Genomic DNA, 25,922 nt, shown 5'->3' with positions numbered 1-25,922 from the left:
GCTCCTTCTTCTGCTCTTCTGCTTTTTTCACATCAATGATGGGAGTCTATAAAGAAAATAAAGAAGTTAGGTTGATGTACAGATTTTATACTGGAACTAAATTCAAACATTTGCCTGGATAGCGTAGGGAAGTTTTAAATCTCTTATCAAGTTTTTGTTTTGCAGTCTAGTCCCAGCTAGGGAGATTTCCCTTTACTTCCTGAGTTGGAGATGCAATAGGAAGTGAGAAATTTCCCTTCGGTGAGGAGATTTCCCATCTTAGACTGTAGTTTCCAGAACATCGGATGATCTTTCTTCAACTCTTGTGAACTGAGGGACCCTGCGCTTATGGATTTGAGTGAAAGAGTGCTCACTCAGTGCTATAAATAAATTAAGTGTTTTTAGTAAAGCTGCTAGCTGCAAAAAAAGTGCAAGTGCTCTTTAAAAATGTGGATATGTGAATGCAGCGCTGCTTAAAAATATCAATATGAATAAATAAAAGTGTAAAAAACTGACGATCATATACTCATAATTATCATAAAATTATACAAACATATATTTCTAATAATCAAATAAATAGGATTAAATAAATATATTGTGCTTGAAATAAAAGTCCATTAATAAATCCTTCCGGAGTGGTGTGTCCTTCCCCAATATTTATAAAGTGCTTGAGTGCTTGATCTGTGCTTTACATGGGGTTTCCCCCTTCAGATGTCTACTTACCACTAAGTAGATATAAGCAGGCATGAATAATTAGACTTTGCACTCCGCATCTCCAATAAGGGAAGGAAAGAATGTTGCTGGAAGATCAAGGTTCATTCCCCGTGTCCTCAAGGAAAAAGACTATTCATAGTGAAGTTCGTTTAAACATCACATTTATTGGATATACAACGGGGGTTTATACTCACAAACATCACACAGTTACATGCAGCAAATAAAACAGAGCGGCTCGGTGGTATGCTGATCCCGCAGCATGCAATCCTCCGGCCGGAGATCACGTGGTATTTGCTCTACCTATCGCTAGACGCGTTTCGCTGTGACACACAGCTTCATCTGTAGCTGACATGAGAGGCGTACCACTCGGTTTAAGTATGTTGCATTGCCACTCCTACTTGCTTTCAAGTCCGTAAACTAATACTTTGTATTGTATATGTTGCTACTATTCTCAATTGATTGGAAACATCGGAGTGGATGCTTTCTTATGTGAATGCTAATAGAGATAATTTAAAACAGTGATTATCTTTATTTAATATTAACTGATTTTGTTTAAAAACAATACAGGTTACTCCTTATTGCCCTCTCCTGGTGAGACCTGTATTTTTTTTTTTTTTTTTGGCAATAAAGGTTGATTCTAGCCCATACATCTTGCGATTGGTTATGAGCGATTCCATGTATATAGTTGGATTAAAATATCATTCTTAATTACACATGAATATTCAGTTTACAAGGCTGGGAAAATTAAATATCATAAGTAAATATATTATAAATACAGATTTATGCAAACAATTTATAGAATTATAAAATTTATTTTAAAAAGTCCTTAAAATTATTAAATATGTTAAAATTATTAAAAATCATTAATAAAACAATTTATATCTAGGTCAACATTCAAACCTTTAGGTGTCATACTGTCTAATTTATGAATCCACCATGTTTCATTTTGTGAGATGGCTCTTTTCATGTTAGTGCCTCTCCAATGTTTTTCTACCGTATCTATTGCACAAAATTTCAATTTACTCGGATCTTTATTATGTACATTTCTGAAATGGTTGGACAGACTATGCTTTTTAAAGCCTTTTTTGATGTTGGCAACGTGTTCTCTAAGTCTGATCCTGAGTTCCCTGGTAGTCCGTCCTATATACTGGAGTCCACATTCACACTCCAATAGATAGGTGACATGGGTGGTCCTGCAGGTTATAAACTTTTCTATTTTATATTGTCGTTTAGTAACATTTGATTTAAAGTGCGTTTCTTTTTTGGATTTGTTATTTTTTCTACATGTGCGGCATATGACACAATTTCCGCACCTGTAGAATCCTTTTTGATCTAGGAACGTCACCGTTTTTTTCGGAGGGTCAGGTATATTTTTAGCAATTTTGTCTTTAAGGATAGGTGGTCTTCTGTAAATGAATCGTGGTTTTGTTGGTAAAATATTCTTAAAAGTGGGATCTCTCATTAAAATGGGCCAGTGAGTTTTAAAAATGTTCTCTAATTGCTTGTACTGCTGATTAAAATCTGTACAAAAGGCGATTTGATGGGTTTTCTTTACTTTATTTCTGGGTTTAAGTAATTCTTTTCTGTCCATATTTATGACTTTTTGTTGGATCTGATTAAGATTTGTGGTTTTATATCCTTTATTTTTAAATCTTTGCAGTAACATATTAGATTGCTGCAGATAATCGTTTTCAGATTGACAATTTCTTCTAAGTCTCAACAATTGTCCTTTTGGGATTGCTGCTAACCAATTCGGATGATGATTGCTGCTGGTTGGTATGTAACTATTTCTGTCCGTACTTTTAAAGTACGTTTTGGTGGACATATGGTTGTTTGATTTGAAGATGGTAAGATCTAGATAGTTAATTTCTTGTTCATTTATCGTTGCTGTAAAAGAAATCTGATATTTGTTTATATTCAGAGACTCTATATATTTTGACAGGGATTCTTGCGATCCCTCCCATATAATTAAAATATCATCAATAAATCTTTTAAAACCTTTTAATTGTGGGTGTGGTTTGTTAAAAATGTAGTCAGCTTCCCATTTATTCATAAATATATTAGCTACTGTGGGGGCATACTTAGCCCCCATAGCTACGCCTTTAGTTTGCTTGTAAAAGTGCTTGCAGTGCCAAAAGTAATTATTGCACATGGCCCATTCTAAAATGTCTAATAAAAACTCAATTTGGGACGGAGGTAATTTCTTGTCTGCCTTTAAAGCCCATCTGACTGCTGCTAGGGCGTCTTTTTGATATATATTAGTATATAATGAATTGACATCCACACTCGCTAAGATTGTAGTGTCCGTTATTTTTAATTGCTCGATATAATTGATCACATCTTTGCTATCTTTAATGTAGGATGTTGTTTTCTGTGCCAATGGTTGTAGATGAAAATCCACATATTCACCTACCCGTGAAAAAATTGATTCTATTCCGTTGATAATCGGACGTCCGGGTGGCTTCTCCATATTTTTGTGGATCTTTGGTACCTGGTATATAATTGGCATTTTGGGAGCTTCAGGTATTAAATATTTCATTTCCTTTTTATTCAGAATCTTATCTTTATACGCCTTTTTTATTTTTTTGGTCAGTGTTGCTTTGAGTTTATTAAGCGGGTTACCTCTTAATTTCTCATAAGTTTCACTATCATTTACTATTTTGTCCAATTCATCCATATATTGTTTTTTGTCTAGGATTACAATACCCCCTCCTTTATCCGCAGGCCTTATTACTATACTTTTCTTTTTCTCTAGTGATTCTATACTTCTTTGTAGTTTTTTACTTCCTTGGATAGGGTGGATGGATATACTTTCTATATCTTGCTGTACCATAAGTTTGAAGACATCTAAACATTGGTTGTTATTCGTTTTTGGGTTGAATGTTGATCTATTTTTAAGACCACTGTGTACTATGTTACTTTCTTGTGGTTGTTCTAATCTATCATTTATTTTGTTTGCAAAGAATTTTTTAATATTCAATGTTCTTACAAATTTGTGCAAGTCAATGAACGCCTTGAATTTGTTTATATTTTTAGGGGGGGCAAATTTGAGCCCCAAATCAAGGATGCGTAACTCCTCATCTGTCAGGGTCACGCTACTCAAATTATAAATGCCCTCTCCTAGTTGGTTCGTTTTCTTTTTCCTTTTCCCCCCTCTACATCCTCTTTTCTTTCGTTGTGTTGTGGTTGTGTAGGGGGTCCTTGGTATGGAGGCTGTGTTTGATGGTAACCTCTCGGTCTCCAATAATACGGGTTGCCCCTTGGTGGACCCCAATATGAGCCTCTCCCTCTGTTTCCTCTCCAAGGGGGTCTGCCCTGTCCCCTGTTCCAAAAATCCCCCCTATATGAGGGTTGATGTTGGTAACCTTGATGGTAGTAAGGTGGGGGACCTCTTGGTCTAGGGGATGGGGAGTATTGATAAATAGGTTCAAACCTATTATGTGTGGATACATTATATTGAGGTGTATCATCATACTGTTGGGGGGGTTGATTGACTCTAGAGGTGCTTGGAGTTGGAGTATTAGAGGGAAAGGGTGATGAAACACTTTCCCTTTCTGGAGTCGAATCTCTTGAGAGAATGATCTCCTCCTCCATTAACTCTTGCCATTTGTAAATGTTTCCTGCCTTGTAATCAGTTAAATCTCGTTGGAATTTTTTTATTTTTTTCCTTTGTGTATCTTTGTCTAATTTTGATATAAATTCTTGTATGCTTTTCATTCTATCTTTATATTCGTTGGTGTTAGCATGTGGTTGTAGTGTTTCTTTTAAGTTAAGAATCTTACTTTCCAGCATTTTTAATTTGTTTTTCCGTCTTACTAAGATGAGATCCAGCAATTTTTGTTCGCATGTATTAAAGAAGGTATACCAACTTTCATTGAGTTCCTTATTATCTAGACCATCATTGGGGGCCAAATCCCAACGTAGTCTTCTGGGTGTCATGCCTTCTTTGATATATTGCTCTAATGTTGTGATATCCCACCACACCCTTACTTGTTTATCAAGGGTGTGTTTTAATGCTTTGCAGCTTTGACCAATGTCTAATGATGTGGGATTGCTGGAGAATATTTCCTCTGTATTGATTTTCCTCTTTGATATAAAGTCAAACAATTCCATAGCTGCTCAGGTGATAAAGTTAAGTGAACTTTGGCAAATGTGAACTGAGGGACCCTGCGCTTATGGATTTGAGTGAAAGAGTGCTCACTCAGTGCTATAAATAAATTAAGTGTTTTTAGTAAAGCTGCTAGCTGCAAAAAAAGTGCAAGTGCTCTTTAAAAATGTGGATATGTGAATGCAGCGCTGCTTAAAAATATCAATATGAATAAATAAAAGTGTAAAAAACTGACGATCATATACTCATAATTATCATAAAATTATACAAACATATATTTCTAATAATCAAATAAATAGGATTAAATAAATATATTGTGCTTGAAATAAAAGTCCATTAATAAATCCTTCCGGAGTGGTGTGTCCTTCCCCAATATTTATAAAGTGCTTGAGTGCTTGATCTGTGCTTTACATGGGGTTTCCCACCTATCCTTAAAGACAAAATTGCTAAAAATATACCTGACCCTCCGAAAAAAACGGTGACGTTCCTAGATCAAAAAGGATTCTACAGGTGCGGAAATTGTGTCATATGCCGCACATGTAGAAAAAATAACAAATCCAAAAAAGAAACGCACTTTAAATCAAATGTTACTAAACGACAATATAAAATAGAAAAGTTTATAACCTGCAGGACCACCCATGTCACCTATCTATTGGAGTGTGAATGTGGACTCCAGTATATAGGACGGACTACCAGGGAACTCAGGATCAGACTTAGAGAACACGTTGCCAACATCAAAAAAGGCTTTAAAAAGCATAGTCTGTCCAACCATTTCAGAAATGTACATAATAAAGATCCGAGTAAATTGAAATTTTGTGCAATAGATACGGTAGAAAAACATTGGAGAGGCACTAACATGAAAAGAGCCATCTCACAAAATGAAACATGGTGGATTCATAAATTAGACAGTATGACACCTAAAGGTTTGAATGTTGACCTAGATATAAATTGTTTTATTAATGATTTTTAATAATTTTAACGTATTTAATAATTTTAAGGACTTTTTAAAATAAATTTTATAATTCTATAAATTGTTTGCATAAATCTGTATTTATAATATATTTACTTATGATATTTAATTTTCCCAGCCTTGTAAACTGAATATTCATGTGTAATTAAGAATGATATTTTAATCCAACTATATACATGGAATCGCTCATAACCAATCGCAAGATGTATGGGCTAGAATCAACCTTTATTGCCAAAAAAAAAAAATACAGGTCTCACCAGGAGAGGGCAATAAGGAGTAACCTGTATTGTTTTTAAACAAAATCAGTTAATATTAAATAAAGATAATCACTGTTTTAAATTATCTCTATTAGCATTCACATAAGAAAGCATCCACTCCGATGTTTCCAATCAATTGAGAATAGTAGCAACATATACAATACAAAGTATTAGTTTACGGACTTGAAAGCAAGTAGGAGTGGCAATGCAACATACTTAAACCGAGTGGTACGCCTCTCATGTCAGCTACAGATGAAGCTGTGTGTCACAGCGAAACGCGTCTAGCGATAGGTAGAGCGAGTACCACGTGATCTCCGGCCGGAGGATTGCATGCTGTGGGATCAGCACACCACCGAGCCGCTCTGTTTTATTCCCTGCATGTAACTGTGTGATGTTTGTGAGTATAAACCCCCGTTGTATATCCAATAAATGTGATGTTTAAACGAACTTCACTATGAATAGTCTTTTTCCTTGAGGACACGGGGAATGAACCTTGATCTTCCAGCAACATTCTTTCCTTCCCTTATTGGAGATGCGGAGTGCAAAGTCTAATTATTCATGCCTGCTTATATCTACTTAGTGGTAAGTAGACATCTGAAGGGGGAAACCCCATGTAAAGCACAGATCAAGCACTCAAGCACTTTATAAATATTGGGGAAGGACACACCACTCCGGAAGGATTTATTAATGGACTTTTATTTCAAGCACAATATATTTATTTAATCCTATTTATTTGATTATTAGAAATATATGTTTGTATAATTTTATGATAATTATGAGTATATGATCGTCAGTTTTTTACACTTTTATTTATTCATATTGATATTTTTAAGCAGCGCTGCATTTACATATCCACATTTCTTCAACTCTTGTTTTCATGACAAATCTACAATGTAGGATTGTCACCAGAACAAATAAAGGGGGAATCTCCCTAGCGGGAACACAGACTGCAATAAAAACCTGGCAGTCTTTGTGTCTCAGTGACAATGGTCACCAGGACATGTAGAGGGACAAATCACCCCAACAGGGGCACAGGCGGCTATAAATACTTGGCAGATGGTCTAACACTTTCTCACGCTATGTCATACTTAAAATAAAAAAGTTTTGCCTTCACATATGCTTTGAAATAGAAGGTTATGTCTAGTGAGAGGGGTCTCTGGAGAATCATCATCCATCAATTCTTCCACTAAGGAGTTCATTATAACAGAGCAGACAATGCTATGTGCTCTCTGTTATACTATGTAGGGCTACACATACTACAACCTGCGTTTTACAGCTCATTTATAAAGTGTGGGGCCCTGTGTGTAGCCTGCTCTAGTCCATGGTGTTCCCTCCACTTGTCTCAGCAGAGAGAGATCCATAATTGGAGGAGAGACAGTCAACTGACTTTGACAGATCACCATACCCGGATCTCTTCCCAGCTTTTTCTTGCTCTCCACCAACTCTCAGATTCCACACATAAGAATATAACTGTAAACATTTTCACCTAGTTATAAAAAGTGTCACATGGAAACTTTGTAAGAAGATATATAAAATCTAACTTAAAATTGGAAGGACTTCTTTTATTGATCAGTCCTATGGATCTCCATGAATCCAGTTCTCTAGTTTGAGTAATATGAAAGTCAGAGGGCCATGAAAATTCCCCCCCCCCCCCCCCAGTGATTTTTATTCTCTATACCTGGGGGTGCTATAAAACATGAAGATGAACTAGGTACATCATTTACTGAAGTGTAATCCTCGGTGAAGGCAATCTGACGGCTTCAATTGTCGTAGATATATTTCATATGTTCCTAAAAATAAATCTATATTGAAAAACTTGTACTTACCTCCTCTTTGGTGTCTAGCACCTTCACTATCTGTTTCATCTTCCGAATTGCCAGATCCAGTTCATTGACTTCAATTGCCTCTTTCCAAGGCGTTGCCTCATCTTTCACCTCCACTGGGACATTGGGGTAAAACACCTTCCTCACCAACATCTTCCTCCTAAATCCCAGTGCAAATTCTTCCTTATAGTTTGTCTCTTTTCGTGGCATTTCCTTCTCTTTGCTCCCAAATCTTTTGTCTCGATGGAATAATTTTAGAAAGTGTCTGAATACGCTTTCTTTCTGGACTTCTTTCTTCTCTTCCTTTGGAGCATCGCTCCTTTCCAAGACCGGCTCCACTGCTCTGCTAGGAATCCTGTAAGAGAAAATGTAATGTCAAATATAATGTTTTGAGAAAATTTTGGGATTAAAATGAACTAAAACAGATTTTATAAACTTTATATTTTACTAAAATGATACCTATTAGTTAAAAATCTTCTTTCCTTAACCCTTCCCCTCCTTAAAGCGGAGTTCCAGTCGTTTTTATGTCTATTAAAAATCAGCAGCTACAAAAAGTGTATCTGCTGACCTTTAATAACCAGACACTCACCTGTCCCAGGATCCAGCGATGTGGCCACCTGAACCCTCGGTTCTCTGCCTCTCTTCTCCCTGGTGCCGGCATTACAAGTGTGGGCTTCCGGCTGTGACAGCCTGCGACTTTACAGTCGGGTGCTCACTGAGCATGCACGAGTCACACTGCCCCTCCCCAATAGTCGGGCAATCTTCAGGGACCTGTGATGTGTCCCAGAAGATTGCAGGGAGGGGGGGTGAGAACTTGTGCTCGGATCACCTAGACAGCCTCACCGGAAGTGGCAGCGGGTATATTTCAAAACTAAGTACCCCTTTCCCTGCCCCCCCCCCCAAAAAGAAAAAAAATAATGAAATGCCAAATGTGGCATAGGAGGGGTGAAGAATGCTGAAAGCAGAATTTCCACTTTTGGTTGGGGCTCCGCTTTAAGTGCATGTTTAGACAAAACTTTTCTTTGCCTTGAATAGAGTAGGTAAGGGTTAGCTCCCCTATGCACTTATTTTTTGCTCTCTGTGTCCTATTAGGGAGATTTTCTCTTACATCTCATCTTGGTGATGCTACAAGAAATGAGAGCAAATCTCCCCAAAGTGAGGAGAATTCTCATCTTGGATAGATATCACAGGGTACACAGGCAGCTATAAATACTTGGCAGAGGGTCTAACACTTTCTCACTCTATCCCAACTAAAAATAACAGATTTTTGCCTTTACATAAACTTTTTAACTGGAAGGTTGTATCTAGTGAGAGGGGTCTCTGGAGCATCATCATCCGAATCAAAAAATCTCATCACTAAGGAGTTCATTATAACAAAGGGCAGACAATGATATCCAATCTCCAATATACTATATAGGGCTACGCATACCGCAGCCCGCATTTTACATCTCATCTATAGAGAGAGAGCAATGATTGGTGGAGAGACGGTCACCTGACTTTGACAGATCACCATACCGGGATCTCCTCCCAGCTTTCCCTTTTCTCTCACAAACTCCATTTATTCTCATTGTTCTCCGCCAACTCTCAGACTCCGGAAGGCGGCGGAGCGCAATGCACATTTGTAATGCACATCGCTGGGCTCTGGTTATCTTCAATGGTTTTCTCTTTAAGCACCAAAAACTCTGCATTTTAAATCTCTTCCAAAGAATTCCATTATAAAGAAGACTTCTAAGTGAGTTCTTTACTTACCTGTTGCGCATTTCCTCAGGACATGGAGAGGGAACTTTGTTGATGAGCCTGTGGGCGACCACTTTGTGCATGGTTCTCCTGAGGACAAAGAAAGAAAGGTATGTGAGTTATAGGTTCTATACATAAGAATATAACTGATTCCAAACATTTTCATGTAGTAGCGATACTTGTAAGAAGCGTCACATGGAAACTCTGTGAGAAGTTATATAAAATCTCACTGGATATTGGAGGGACTCTGCTTACTGATCAGTCCTATGGATCTCCATAATTCTAATTCTTTAGTTTGAGTAATATGAAAGTCAGAGGGGCATGAAAAGCCCCCCCCCCCCCCCAGTGATTTCTGTTCTTTATTCCTGGGGGTGTCTATAAGACATGTAGATGAATGAGTTCTATATTATACTGACATCTAATCCTCCGTGAAGGCCATGTGACGGCTTTAATTATCATGTATATATTGTGTATGTTCTTAAAATAAATTTATATAGAAAAACGTGTACTTACGTCCTCTTCGCTTGGTATATGGTGTTTAACACCTTCATCATCCATTTTGTCCTCTTAATTGCCAGATCCAGTTCTTTCACTTCAATTGCCTCTTTCCGATGCATTTCCTCATCTTTCTCCATAGGCCCCTTTTCTAGGAAAGCATTGATGCTTCCCTCCTTTGGTTCCTGGTCATTATTCACAATTGACATCTAAAAAAAAAAAAAAAAATTGTAAGGTTGATATACAAATTTTAAAATAGAACTAAATTCTAAACTTTGTCTCTCAGTTGGCCGTTGGGTTTCCCATCGGGTGTTCAGGGGGTATACCAGCTCCTAATAGGAACCCAACGACCAACTGAAGCAGCATATGCTATTTGTTTGGATGAAGTGGGGAAGGCTTAAACCCCTGTCAAGTTGGGTTTTTTGCAGTCCAGTCCCTGTTAGGGAGATTTCTCTTTACTTCCTGAATTGGAGATCCAGCAGGAAGTGAGAAGAGATCTCCCTACAGTGAGGGGAATTTCCATCTTAGACTGTAGTTCCCAAAACATTGGATGATCCACCTTCAACTCCTGTTCTCGTAATAACTCTAAAATTTAGAATTGTCACCTGAACAAATAAAGGGTGAATCTCCCCAGTGGGAACACAGACTGCAATAAAAACTTGGCAGAGGATCTCATTTCATCTTCCCATTATAGAATACTTACTTTTGGGGTCTGGCTGCTCCCAGATGTTTTGTCTCTACGGAATGATTTTAGAAAGCGCCTGAATACACTTTCTTTCTTGACTTCTTTCTTCTCTTCTCTTGGATCAGCGCTCCTTTCCAAGATATTCACACAATGCTGCATTTGGACTCCTTCCTTCTCCCGCTCCACTGCTCTGGCAGGAATCCTGTAAGAGAAATTGTAATGTGAAATATTTTGTTTTGCCAAAATTTTGGGATTAAAGTGAACTAAAACAGAGAATGTATGAGCTTTATATTTTATTCTAAAGATGCCCATTAGCTAAAATATTCCTCTAATTTCCTTAAACCTTCCTCTCCTTAAGTGATGTCTAGCCAAAACTTTTCTTTGCATTGAATAGAGTAGGTAAGGGTTAGATCCCCAATCCGCTTATTTTTTGTTATCTGTTGTCCTATTAGGCTGATTTCCTATTGCTTCCCGTCTTGGTGATGCTACAAGAAATAAGACCAAACCTACTCAAAGTGAGGAGAATTCTCATCTTGGACAGATGTCACCACATTGTCCCCTTGGGAAGATTTTCCCCCACCTCTTGCTGTCATGGCAACTCGAAAATTTTGGATTTCTCCTTACTTTGTGTCTCAGTGACAATTTTCTCCAGGAAATGTAGAGGGAAAAATGACCCCAGCAGGTACACAGGCAGCTATGAAAACTTGGCAGAGGGTCAAACACTTCCTCACTCGATCCCAACTAAAAATAACAGAGTTTTGCCTAGGGATGCACCGAATGTTCGGCGGCCGAACATTGTTCGGCCGAAAATAGAAAAAGTAGCACTTTCGGTGTTCGGCCGAATAAGTCAAAAGGCCGAATAATTTTGTGCCGAACAATGTCAGCGGCGGTCACTAAATGGCGGCCCGCGCGATGCTTCCGCCCGGACCGCTCCCCTTCTTCATTGTGGCTCCCGGCTCCCTGCTCACACACCGCCGGTGTCCTGTCCGGCCGCGAGTAGGGGGTGTGACGTCACGCGCGCGTCCCGCCCCCTGCTCCTGACTGCGGCTCCTGCACACTAGGTCCAGCGAGCGTGACACTGTGTGCACGCCCCGCCCCCCTGTTCGCGGCTTTTGGCTCCGACCTGGCTGCAGTTCAGGTATGTGGAGCACATTTGGGGGAGAATACGGTAGCTGCACAAGCATTAGTGTGCAGACTGCCATATGTTGTTGCCACTTGCCATGCTCATTACATTAGAGTGCCCTATAAAGTGCCCCTTAAAAAAAAAAAAGAAAAAAAATGTGGCCATCAGCGTGCCCCTTATTTTATGCTAAGGGACATGCTGATGAGCATATTTTATGTTAAGGGGCACGCTAATGGGCATATTTTATGTTAAGAGCAACGCTGATTTAAATGTTTTGTTTTGCCCATCAGAGTGCCCCCTAACATAAAATGTGCCCATCAGCGTGCCCCCTAAAAATTGGCAAAATAAATGGAAAAAATGCGAAACACCGCGTTCGGTATTCGGCCTTCGGCCAAGCATTTCATTATTATTCGGCTTTGGCCAAGAATTTCATTTCGGTGCATCCCTAGTTTTGCCTTTACATATGCATATAAATGGAAGGTTGTATCTAGTGAGAGGGGTCTGTGGAGCATCATCATCCAGAAGAAAACAATCTCAAAGCTAAGGAGTTCATAATAACAAAGGGCGAACATTGTTATCCAATCTCCAGTATACTATGTAGGGCTATGCATGCCGCAACCTACATTTTACAGCTCATTTATAAAATGCGGGCCACCATGTGTAGCCTGCGCTAGTTCATGGCGTTCCCTCCACTTGTCTCAGCAGAGAGGAGAGACGGTCATCTGACTTTAACAGATCACCATACCGGGGTCTCCTCCCAGCTTTCCCTTTTCTCTCACAAACTCCATTTATTCTCATTGTTCTCCGCCAACTCTCAGACTCCGGAAGGCGGCGGAGCGCAATGCACATTTGTAATGCACATCGCTGGGCTCTGGTTATCTTCAATGGTTTTCTCTTTAAGCACCAATAACTCTGCATTTTAAATCTCTTCCAAAGAATTCCATTATAAAGAAGACTTCTAAGTGAGTTCTTTACTTACCTGTTGCGCATTTCCTCAGGACATGGAGAGGGAACTTTGTTGATAAGCCTGTGGGCGACCACTTTGTGCATGGTTCTCCTGAGGACAAAGAAAGAAAGGTATGTGAGTTATAGGTTCTATACATAAGAATATAACTGATTCCAAACATTTTCATGTAGTAGAGATACTTGTAAGAAGCGTCACATGGAAACTCTGTGAGAAGTTATATAAAATCTCACTGGATATTGGAGGGACTCTGCTTACTGATCAGTCCTATGGATCTCCATAAATCTAATTCTTTAGTTTGAGTAATATGAAAGTCAGAGGGGCATAAAAAGCCCCCCCCCCCCAGTGGTTTCTCTTCTTTATTCCTGGGGGTGTTTATAAGACATGTAGATGAATGAGTTCTATATTATACTGACATCTAATCCTCCGTGAAGGCCATGTGACGGCTTTATTTGTCATATATATATATATATTCTTAAAATAAATTTATATAGAAAAACGTGTACTTACGTCCTCTTCGCTTGGTAAATGGTGTTTAACACCTTCATCATCCATTTTGTCCTCTTAATTGCCAGATCCAGTTCTTTCACTTCAATTGCCTCTTTCCGACGCATTTCCTCATCTTTCCCCTGCGCTGAGTCATTGGTGTCTAGCACCTTCAGCATCTCTCTCGTCTTCTGAACTGCCAGATCCAGTTCTTTCACTTCAATTGCCTCTTTCCAAGGCATTGCCTCATCTTTCACCTCCACTGGGACATTGGTGTAAAACACCTTCCTCACCAACATCTTCCTCCTAAATCCCAGTGCAAATTCTTCCTTATAGTTTGTCTCCTTTCTTGGCATTTCCTCCTCTTTCCTCTGTTGCTCCAGAGGCCTCTTCTCTAGTAAAGCTCTGATGCTCCACATTTTCGTTTCTTGGTTGGTATTCACTATTGAAATCTAAATATAAAAAACAAAAGTCGTTAGGTTGATGTTCAAATTTTAAAATGGAAATAAATTCCAAACGTTGTCTCTCGGTTGGCCGTTGGGTTTCCTATCAGGTGTGGAGGTGGCATGCCAGCTCCTAATAGGAACCCCACAGTCAACCGAAGCAGTATTATTAGTTTTGGATAGCATAGGGAAGGCTTAAGCCCCTGTTCATATTTTTTTGGGGGGAGGGGTGTTGCAGTCTAGCCCCTGCTAGGGAGAGTTCCCTTTACTTCCTGAATTGGAGATGCAACAGAGGGTGAGAAAAAATCTTCCTAAAGTGCAGGGAATTCCTATCTTAGACTGTAGTTCCCAGAACATTGGATGATCCACCTTCAGCTATTGCTTTCATGACAACTCTATAAAATATAGGATTGTCACCAGAACAAATAAAGGGGGACTCTCCCCAGCGGGAACACAGACTGCAATAAAAACTTGGAAGCACAGGCGCTCTGTACAAAGGGCGGAACTTTAAAGTTAAGCAGGTGATTGGTTGCATTGTTGCAAGGGTCTGTGACGGGTCAGTCTTGGGTGGGGGGTCTGTGACGGGTCATTCTGGGGTGGGGGGTCTGTGATGGGTCAGTCTGAGGTTGAGGGTCTGTGATGGGTCAGTCTGGGGTTGGGGGTCTGTAATGGGTCAATCTGGGGTGGGGGGTCTGTGATGGGTCAATCTGGGGTGGGGGGTCTGTGATGGGTCAGTCTGGGGTGGGGGGTCTGTGATGGGTCAGTCTGGGGTGGGGGGTCTGTGATGGGTCAGTCTGGGGTGGGGGGTCTGTGATGGGTCGGTTTGTGAAGGTGCTGTATTGTTATGAAAAGAACAGTTTAATATCGAGAGAGGACTGTGATGGGGGTTCTGTGATTGGGGGGGGGGGGGGTTCTGTGATGGGGGTTCTGTGGTTGATTGGGGGGGGGTTCTGTGATTGGGCGGGGAGTTCTCTGATTGGGGGGGTGGTTCTGTGATGGTGGGGTTCTGTGATTGGGGGGGCTTCTGTGATGGCGGGGTTCTGTGATTGGCGAGTTCTATGATTGGGGGGATCTGTGATTTAGGGGAACTGTGATAAGTCAGTCTGTGGTGGGGGGGTCTGTGATTGGGGAGTTCTATGATTGGGGGGATCTGTGATTTAGGGGAACTGTGATAAGTCAGTCTGTGGTGGGGGGGTCTGTGATGGGGGGTCTGTGATAGGTGGGTCTGTGATGGGTCAGTCTGTGATTCGGGGTCTGTGATGACAGTCTGTGATGTAAAAGGGGGGGGTACTGAAGATACTGATGTGAAGGGGGGCGGGGGGGGGGCAGAGGACACTGATGTAAAAGGGGGGTCTGTGATTTCTGCACTAGCAAAACACAGGTCTCTGCAAGGGTAATAGAAAACAATTGTTTTCTATGTGTCCTATTCACACTGTACCATCCCCCCTGAGTGCTGAGCAGTGCAGTGGGAAATGCAGACTGTTTCTGATCTGCGGTCCATGAACAAAAATTAAATTAAATTTTGACATTTCAATAAAGTTGAAAAAAAAAAAGGTGTGATCTGTGTGTGGCCCTAAAGGGGTGTTTGTGTGCGGGCGCTGTGACGTGCATGAGGGGCTGCGATTGGAGGATATCATGTGGAGTTATAGCACCAATATGACACTCCGACCTCCGCTGGAAGAACATTTTTCTGACCGGACCCCATGAATTTTATTTCGGTCCCCCTGCGTTAGAGGATACTTACTTTTGTAGTTTTGCTACGCTCAAGTGCTGTAGAAACGCTCGTGATTTTGTCTTCTTTATTCTCTATTCTAGCTGGAATGCTATGCAAGGAATTCTGTAAGAGAAAGTTGGATTTAATATATTTTGTTTTGCTAAAATTTTGGCATGAAAGTGAAATAAAACAGAGAATGTGTGAGCTTTATATTTGACTAAAATGCTGTCCATTAGTTGATGTCTCCCTCGTGTTTCCATAAACCTTCCCTTCTATAAGTCATGTCTAGCCAATGATTTGTTGCTGTGAATAGAGTAGGTAAGGGTTAGATCCCCCATAGAATTATTCACCAACATGGACAAGCAATGATGTCTTATGATTTGGAGAGATTTCTGAAGCGGTCACTAAAAACGAAGGCTCCGCCCACCCCAAATCTGATATTTCAGTTGTACCGACATTTCCTATAATGTCCCTGAAATGTATTGGGAGGAATTCAACTGAAATGTCCGTTGGGATTTAAAATGAGCGCAGCCAAGGTGATGGCTTGTCCCTGTAATCAGTGTCTGTCTAGCTATATACCTCTATACATCTAATAGAGTTTGAAAAATATATATAAAAATCAATAATATTTTAAATCAATAAACTCCAATAAGATCTGGTTGGAGTTTGATTCCAATCAGATTAATAGGAGAATATAGGAAATATTAGCAGGAGAGAAAAAAAAAAGCAGCCTACTTACTTGAAGCTTAAATCTCAAGTGAGCTGCTGGGGGCGCTCTCCTATTTATATAGTGTTGACTGAGTCACATGACCAGTTTTTCTTTTCCCCTTGTTTGGTAGCTCCTCCCATCTCAGGCCAACTGACAGATAGGCTGAGCTGAGCCCAGGGAAATGTAGTCACATGACCTTAACCCTTTCACTGCTAGAGCATTTTTTTTTTACTTATAGAAGATCTGGTTGGAGTTTGATCGCTATCAGATCAGATTAATAGGAGAATAGAAGAAATCTTAGGAGGAGAGAAAAACACGTCCTACTCACCAGAAGCTCAACTCACAACTGGCAGTAGGTGGCGCTGTCTCTCCTTATATACATGTTACTACCCTGTGATGTCATCAGTGGGCGGAGTCAGTGCCCATATTTGGTATTGGTGTCAGTTAGGCTCAGCTGAGTTAAGGGAAATTTGAAATTGCAGTCACATGACCAAGGAGCTTTAACCTTTTCACTGCCAGATCTTTTTTTTGTAATTTACATGATTTCAAAATAATTTTAGAAACTGATATACCACCCCCGCCGACATGATATATTTTCTGAAAGCAGAGACTCTGGGGAATAAAATAACGGCAGTTCCAATTTTATATGTCACACAATATTTGCGTAACGATTTATGAAACACAAAAATGTCAGTAATAAATACGCTGAAGTTGATTTTAGCGCGCACATATGTAATATTTTACCATATTTATTGATAGAATATAAAAGATGAGGTCACACAGACTAAACAGATAACCAGCGTGCCAAGCCTTAAAATTGCGTGCACGCATAAAACGGCGACAAACCGTATATTATCCATAGGGAATGATTTTTAAAGCCCCAACTGGTCATCGGTTTGGAGGTAATAATGAATAATGAGCCTAAAATTATTCATCTCACTCCGGCGCCGGGCGATATGTAACATGGAGCACAATAGAGGTTTTGGTGCATAGGTGCTCCGACATGTGCATTTCATTTCATAGCAGCATGTATGTGGGGGTGGGGCTCATCATTTTCTGGGGGGATTTTAAATACTTGGGTGCAACTTTAATTTTTGACACTTTTATTTTCATTTCTTTCTTTTTTGTACTAAACTTTTCTGTATCATATAGGAGACAAAAAGTCCCCATGTAATGCATTTTATCATATCTGCCATATAAATTATTTTTCAAAAATAAAAAGGATTCAAACACAGCGATCTTGGTGCGATCAAATGCTTTTAAGGACAGAGGAGGGATTTGGGGTCTTATAGACCCCAGATCTCTACATAAAGAATACCTGTCACATGACTATTCCTGTCACAAATATGTTTACATTCCTTCTGACAGCAATAAAAGTGATTATAAAAATGTAAAGTGACAGTGTAACCATAAAATAAATGCAGAAATTAAAAGTGCCTCCGTCCCGCCCACGCAAAGATGAACGCATGCGTCGGTCCCACATGCACACAATCAGCGATCGTCCGCTATCCCTGCGAATATCATATCATGGGGGCGGTAATTTTAGGGCCAGACCTCCTCTGTAAGTCTAAGGTGATAACCTATAACCGCTTTTAAAGCATCGCCTGTAGTTAGTAAAATTTACGCCGTTTGTTGCCGTTGCGCGGGTGTGCGCAATTTTAAAGCGTGACGTTTGTTATCTATTTACTTCATGTTTCATCATTGTTTATATTGTAACAAAAAGTTTTGGTTTGTATTGTATTGTGTTTTTTTTTTTTTTTGACTCAAGATTCAAAAAAGTCAATTTTTTCCCCAAAAAATGTATTTAACCACTTCGGGACCGCCGAGTTTTATGTTGGTACTTTGACCTTAAATATCAGGGTTATGGCAGTAGATAGCAGATAGCTGCCATAACCCCGCTATTTTTTTAAACTGCGGGCGGTCCGCTTTAACATAAGGGTGGTCACAGAGGCATATTCGCCGCAGGATCACCCTTATGGGAGGCGGGAGAGGTGCACCCCCTCCCACCGCTTCCTGGTCATTTTCCTTGCTTAGCAGACGCGCCGGCAGCGGGGAAAATGATCCGGTCCGCTGTCCCCTCATGCAGGAAGTCGAGTGAGGGCAAGATGGCCCCCACTCCACTCTATGGCCTTGGAGGACTGGAGCATCATACGTCGTTTCCTAGCAACCGATTTATAAAGTCCATTTTTTTTTCAAGATATAAAAATTTTTTTTTTTTTTTTTTTTTTTAGTGTTGATGTGAGGTGTGAGGTATTTTTGACCCCAGATCTCACAATAAAGAGGACCTGTCATGCTTATTTCTATTACAAGGGATGTTTACATTCCTTGTAATAGGAATGAAAGGGATCAAAAATTAAAAAAAAAAAAAAAAAGTATAAAAATAAAGAATTAAAGCGCCCTGTCCCCGTTAGCTCGCGCGCATACTAAGACTAACGCATATGCAAATCGCAACCACATATGTAAACGATGTTCAAACCACACATATGAGGTAACACCGCGATTATTAGAGTGAGAGCAATAATTCTATCCCTGGACCTCCTCTGTAACTCTAAACTGGTAACCTGTTGAAATTTTTAAAGTGTCGTCTATGGGGATTTTTAAGTACCAGCGTTTGTCGCCATTTCGCGAGTGTGCGCAATTTTGATGCATGACATGTTGGGTATCTATTTACTCCGCATAACATTATATTTCACATTATAAAAAACAAATTGGCCTAACGTTACTGTTTTCTTATTGTTTAATTTAAACAAAAAAAAGTTATTTTTCCCCAAAAAATTGCGTTTATAAGACTGCTGCACAAATACGGTATGATTAAAAATATTGCAACAATCTCCATTATATTCTCTAGGGTCTCTGCTAAAAAAAAATAATGATGTCTGGGGGTTCTAAGTAATTATATTGCAAAAAAAAAATAATTTTAACTTGTAAAGAACAAGTGCCAGAAAAAGGCCCGGTCCAGAAGTGGTTAAAAAAAACTGCTGTGCAAATAACATGTGACATAAAAAACTGCAAAATCCCCCAATTTATTCTCTAGGGTCTCTGCTAAAAAAAAAAAATATTGAGTTTGGGGGTTCTAAGACATTTTCTAGCAAAAAAAAAATACTGATTGTTACATGTATACAAGATCCATAAAAATGGTCTCCAAGGGGTTAATGCCTCTGAAATGTATTGGGATGATTTAAACAGAAATGTCAGTTAGGATTTAATTAGAGAATCCAAGCTAACTGCATGTCCCTGTATATACATAATTATTATCTATCTCTCCGTCTATCTATCTTTTTATCAATTATATTTAAAATCAATAAACTCCAATAAAAAGTATTAAATAATGATAGAAGATCTGGTTGGAGTTTGATTCCAATCAGATTAATAGGAGAATATAGGAAATATTAGGAGGAGAGAAATAAAAAAAAAAGCAGCCTACTTACTTGAAGCTTAAATCTCAAGTGAGCTGCTGGGGGCGCTCTCCTATTTATATAGTGTTGGCTGAGTCACATGACCAGTTTTTTTTTTATATGTTAGCTCCTCCCATCTCAGGCCAACTGACAGTTAGGCTGAGCTGAGCCCAGGGAAATGAAGTCACATGACCTTAACTCTTATCTGTGAATAACGGCTGAGAATTATGGATCTCACTCTGGCGTGTGCAGCGATATGTCACATGTGTAGCGCAATAGGCGCCCCCAACATTTTAGTTCATACGTGCATGTATGTGGGTGTGGGGCTCAAAAACTGGGGTAGGGGAGGATTGCTCTTGGGTAGAACTATAATTCTTTACACATTATTTTAAAAGATTTTTAAAATGAATTTTGTTCCTCATATAGGTGACAAAAAGTGCTCCATGTGATGCATTCTATCATGTATGCTATATAATTGTATAATAATAATAGTGTGTGACTGTGGGGGTCATTAGAGTGTAAGCTCCTCTGGTACAGAGACTGATGTGACTGTGGGGGACATTAGAGTGTAAGCTCCTCTGGTACAGAGACTGATGTGACTGTGGGGGACATTAGCGTGTAAGCTCCTCTGGTACAGAGACTGATGTGACTGTGGGGGACATTAGAGTGTAAGCTCCTCTGGTACAGAGACTGATGTGACTGTGGGGGAGGGGACATTAGAGTGTAAGCTCCTCTGGTACAGAGACTGATGTGACTGGTTCAGTGATCTCTGTACAGCGCTGTGGTATAGGTCAGAGCTATATAAAAATATAATATTAGTAAGTGACTGGGAGAGGGGGGAGCATTAGAGTGTAAGCTCCTCTGGTACAGAGACTGATGTGACTGTGTGGGAGGGAACATTAGAGTGTAAGCTCCTCTGGTACAGAGACTGATGTGACTGGTTCAGAGCTATATAAAAATATAATATTAGTAAGTGACTGGAAGAGGGGGGACATTAGAGTGTAAGCTCCTCTGGTACAGAGACTGATGTGACTGTGGGGGAGGGGACATTAGAGTGTAAGCTCCTCTGGTACAGAGACTGATGTGAATCTCTCAGTGTTTCTGCACATCGCTGCGGTATATGTCAGAGCCGTCACTGACCAATCTCCTCCCTATGCAGGGTACACTAACTCTCTTCACCAATGAGAGCGGAGGGATCATTGATGACCTCATCGTCCCCAACACCTTCGAGGGTCACCTCTATGTGGTGTCCAATGCCGGCTGTGCAGAGAAAGACTCCGCCCATATCAAGGTACCACCCGCCCCCTTTTATTTCTTATTTTAATTTATAATTTATATATTTTAATAAAATTATTAATTTATAAATGTAATTTCTTATTGTTTAATTTAAAAAAAAACAGATTTATTTTCCCAAAAAAATTGTGTTTATAAGACTGCTGCGCAAATACGGTATGATTAAAAATATTGCAACAATCTCCATTATATTCTCTAGGGTCTCTGCTAAAAAAAATAATAATGATGTCTGGGGGTTCTAAGTAATTATATTGCAAAAAAAAAAACATTTTAACTTGTAAAGAACAAGTGCCAGAAAAAGGCCCGGTCCAGAAGTGGTTAAAAAAACTGCTGCGCAAATAACATGTGACATAAAAAAACTGCAAAACCCCCCAATTTATTCTCTAGGGTCTCTGCTAAAAAAAAAAAAAAAAAAAATTGAGTTTGGGGGTTCTAAGACATTTTCTAGCAAAAAAAACAAATACTGATTGTTACATGTATACAAGATCCATAAAAATGGTCTCCAAGGGGTTAATGCCTCTGAAATGTATTGGGATGATTTAAACAGAAATGTCAGTTAGGATTTAATTAGAGAATCCAAGCTAACTGCATGTCCCTGTATATACATAATTATTATCTATCTCTCCATCTATCTATCTTTTTATCAATTATATTTAAAATCAATAAACTGCAATAAGATTAATAAGGACTTATAGAAGATCTGGTTGGAGTTTGATTCCAATCAGATTAATAGGAGAATATAGGAAATATTAGGAGGAGAGAAAAAAAAAAAGCAGCCTACTTACTTGAAGCTTAAATCTCAAGTGAGCTGCTGGGGGCGCTCTCCTATTTATATAGTGTTGACTGAGTCACATGACCAGTTTTTTTTTCCCCTTGTTTGGTAGCTCCTCCCATCTCAGGCCAACTGACAGTTAGGCTGAGGTGAGCCCAGGGAAATGTAGTCACATGCCCTTAACCCTTTCACTGCTAGAGCATTTTTTTTTTTACTTATAGAAGATCTGGTTGGAGTTTGATCGCTATCAGATCAGATTAATAGGAGAATAGAAGAAATCTTAGGAGGAGAGAAAAACACGTCCTACTCACCAGAAGCTCAACTCACAACTGGAAGTAGGTGGCGCTGTCTCTCCTTATATACATGTTACTACCCTGTGATGTCATCAGTGGGCGGAGTCAGTGCCCATATTTGGTATTGGTGTCAGTTAGGCTCAGCTGAGTTAAGGGAAATTTGAAATTGCAGTCACATGACCAAGGAGCTTTAACCTTTTCACTGCCAGATCTTTTTTTTGTTATTTACTTGATTTCAAAATAATTGTAGAAACTGATATACCACCCCCGCCGACATGATATATTTTCTGAAAGCAGAGACTCCGGGGAATAAAATAACGGCAGTTCCAATTTTATATGTCACACAATATTTGCGTAACGATTTATGAAACACAAAAATGTCAGTAATAAATACGCTGAAGTTGATTTTAGCGCGCACATATGTAATATTTTACCATATTTATTGATAGAATATAAAAGATGAGGTCACACAGACTGAACAGATAACCAGCGTGCCAAGCCTTAAAATTGCGTGCACGCATAAAACGGCGACAAACCGTATATTATCCATAGAGAATGATTTTTAAAGCCCCAACTGGTCATCGGTTTGGAGGTAATAATGAATAATGAGCCTAAAATTATTCATCTCACTCCGGCGCCGGGCGATATGTAACATGGAGCACAATAGAGGTTTTGGTGCATAGGTGCTCCGACATGTGCATTTCATTTCATCACAGCATGTATGTGGGGGTGGGGCTCATCATTTTTTGGGGGGATTTTAAACACTTGGGTGCAACTTTAATTTTTGACACTTTTATTTTAATTTATTTTTTTTTTTTGTACTAAACTTTTCTGTATCATATATGAGACAAAAAGCCCCCCATGTAATGCATTTTATCATGTCTGCCATATAAATTATTTTTAAAAATCAAAAGGATTCAAACACAGCGATCTTGGTGCGATCAAATGCTTTTAAGGTCAGAGGAGGGATTTGGGGTCTTATAGACCCCAGATCTCTCCATAAAGAATACCTGTCACATGACTATTCCTGTCACAAATATGTTTACATTCCTTCTGACAGCAATAAAAGTGATTATAAAAATGTAAAGTGACAGTGTAACCATAAAATAAATGCAGAAATTAAAAGTGCCTCCGTCCCGCCCACGCAAAGACGAACGCATGTGTCGGTCCCACATGCACACAGGCAGCGATCGTCCGCTATCCCTGCGAATATCATATCATGGGGGCGGTAATTCTAGGGCCAGACCTCCTCTGTAAGTCTAAGGTGATAACCTATAACCGCTTTTAAAGCATCGCCTGTAGTTAGTAAAATTTACGCCGTTTGTTGCCATTGCGCGGGTGTGCGCAATTATAAAGCGTGACATGTTTGCTATCTATTTACTTTACCTATTTACCATTTATATTGTAACAAAAAGTTGGGGAATTTTTTGTGGGTTTTTCTGCTTTAAGATTCAAAAGTACCGTATTTATCGGTGTATAACACGCACTTTTTCCTCCTAAAAATGGAGGAAAAAGTAGCAGTGCGTGTTATACGCCGATATAAGAAAAAAAAAAGTTCAGAAAGCACTAGCAGCGCTGAGAGGTAGAAGGGGGCGGGCGGTGCCGAGGAGAAGGAAGGACGCGCTGTCATCGGAAGTCCCGCCTCCTATGCCGACGTCAATCATAGGCGCCGGGACTTCCGATAACAGCGCTTCCTTCCTTCTCCTCGGCGCCGCCCGCCCCCTACTACCTTTCAGCGCTGGCTGCTTTCTGGACAAGTGATTTTGTATAGTGGCGCTGGCGAGGCTGCAATAATGGGCGCTGGCGAGGCTGCAATTATGAGCACTGGCGAGGCTGCATGTATGGGCACTGGCGAGGCTGCATGTATGGGCACTGGCGCTAGCATGGCTGCAATTATGGGCGCTGGCGAGGCTGCAATTATGGGCGCTGGCGAGGCTGCAATAATGGGTGCTGACGAGGCTGCATGTATGGGCACTGGCGAAGCTGCATGTATAGGCACTGGCAAGGCTGCATGTATGGGCACTGGCAAGGCTGCATGTATGGGCACTGCGCTGGCGAGGCTGCATGTATGGGCATTGCGCTGGCTGCATGTATGGGCATTGCGCTGGCTGCATGTATGGACACTGCGCTGGCTGAATGTATGGACACTGCGCTGGCTGAATGTATGGACACTGTGCTGGCTGCATGTATGGGCACTGCGCTGGTGAGGCTGCAATTATGGGCACTGGTGCTGGTGAGGCTGCATGTATGGACACTGCACTGGCGAGGCTGCGTTCGTGGGCACTGGTAAGACTACATTTAATTTTAAAAAAATGTTCTGACTTGAAAGCTATTTTAAATTTCAGCTTTTTTCCTGAAATTTCTGCCCTAAAATTTAGGCGCGTGTTATACGCCGATAAATACGGTATTTTTTTTCCCCAAAAAATTTGATTTAAAAAACTGCTGTGCAAATACCGTGCAACATAAAAAACTGCAAAATCCCCAAATTTATTTTCTAGGGTCTCTACTTTAAAGAAAAAATATTCAGTTTGTTTTTTTCTTTAATTATTCCAATACGGTAGCTCCTCTTGTCTTGAACCAACTGACAGTTAAGCTGAGATGAGCCCAGGGAAATTTAAAATGTAACTGCAGTCATATGACCTTAACCCTTTCACTGCCAGAGCAATTTTTAAAATGTTGTTTTTTTTTGTTTACATTAACAAAAAAAAAATCATTTTTTTTTTTTAGATACACTTTTTAATTGATCAATAATCAGTATATATTAATTCACTAATTTAAGGTATTGGAAAAGTGCCATAACCCCGGCAGGGCCGTCTTTAATATTGATTGGACCCTGGGCAAACATTTTTTTGGGCCCTCCGAAATCCCCTTATTAACTATTTGTGGCCAGTGTGGGCTCAAGGGGGAGCTGCTTTAGGCCCCAAAACAATGACTGGGCCTGGGGCGGCTGCCCCTTTTGCCCTGTGGTAAAGATGGCCCTGAACCCCAGTATTTTTTTGGAATTGCGGGCGGTTCACTTTAACATAAGGGTTGTCCCAGCAGCATAATCGCAGCGGAATCACCCTTATGGGTGGCGGGAGAGGTGCCCCCTTTCCCGCCGCTTCCCGGTCGTTTTCCCCGCTTACCGCCGGCAGCGGGGCAAACGATCTGGTCTGCTGTCCCCTCAATCAGCAAGATGGCCCCCGCTCCATTCTATAGTCTTGGAGGACTGGAGCGACGTCATATGTCGCTTCCTAGCATCTCATTAAGGGTCCTTTCACACGGCCGCTCCGGGACTTTTTTTTTTTTTTCCACGGAGCCGATGACATTTCTGTCATCCGTTCCGTGTGCCCGCATATCATCCCATCCGTTTGCGGATGATATGCGGACATAATGTAAGTATATGGCACTGCGGATGTCAGCGGATGACACCGCTGACATCCGATTTTCCTTCCTTTCCGTTTTTTACACGGAAGAAAAAATGGGGTTCTGTTCCATTCGTAAAAACGGAACAGAACTGAAAGGAGGAAAATCGGATGTCAGCGGATGGTATTCCCCTGACATCCGCAGTGCCATTCACTTACATTATGTCCGCAAATCATCCCATCCGGAGCGGCCGTGTGAAAGGACCCTTATAGAGCCCATTTTTTTTTTTTTCAAGATCAATTTTTTTTTTCTTTTTTTTTTTAGTGTAGATGAGAGTTTTTTTTTTTTGACCCCAGATCTCACAATAAAGAGGACCTGTCCTGCTTATTTCTATTACAAGGAATGTTTACATCCTTTGTAATAGGAATAAATTTTTCTTTAAAACAAAAATCCAGTGTAAAAATAAAAAAATAGGGGAAAAAAAATGAAAGCGCCCCTCCCCGTTAGCACGCAGAAGTGAACGCAAACGCAAGTCGCGCCCACATATGTAAACGATGTTCAAACCACACGTGAGATATCGCCGCAATTACTGAAGTGAGAGCAATAATTCTATCCCT

Source organism: Pelophylax lessonae, assembly GCF_965119305.1.
Source record: "Pelophylax lessonae genome assembly, chromosome: 5".
In the NCBI taxonomy this organism is placed as follows: domain Eukaryota; kingdom Metazoa; phylum Chordata; class Amphibia; order Anura; family Ranidae; genus Pelophylax; species Pelophylax lessonae.
Note: the sequence above shows the minus strand (reverse complement) of the source record.